The following is a 342-nucleotide window of genomic DNA, read 5'->3' on the forward strand; positions in this document are numbered from 1 at the left end:
TAGCGAGATGACCTCAGGTCCATTGATGGTAGTTGGGATAGAACGCACGCTTCTGTTCAAGATCCTGTTTGCTATTTGCCAGAACTGGTGGGAACCAAGCCGCTGCTCAGTTACTTTGGATTTAACGGACTGAGCATACAGCTCTCTTGCATTTTTTATTACTCTTTTACAGTGGTTGCTGGCAGTCCTGATTGCAGCTTTAGTCTCAAGACATCTATTACTAAAGTAACGTGTAATACAGCGTAATGTTACATCTTTTTTTTTTCATTCAATTTTCGCCCCAAACAAGGCAAGTGCCATTTTGAATTAGGGGGCTACAATCGGAGACATAATTTGCAGGGG

This window comes from Euprymna scolopes, chromosome 19 (assembly GCF_053919585.1).
Source record: "Euprymna scolopes isolate OS-2025 chromosome 19, ASM5391958v1, whole genome shotgun sequence".
In the NCBI taxonomy this organism is placed as follows: Eukaryota; Metazoa; Mollusca; class Cephalopoda; order Sepiida; family Sepiolidae; genus Euprymna; species Euprymna scolopes.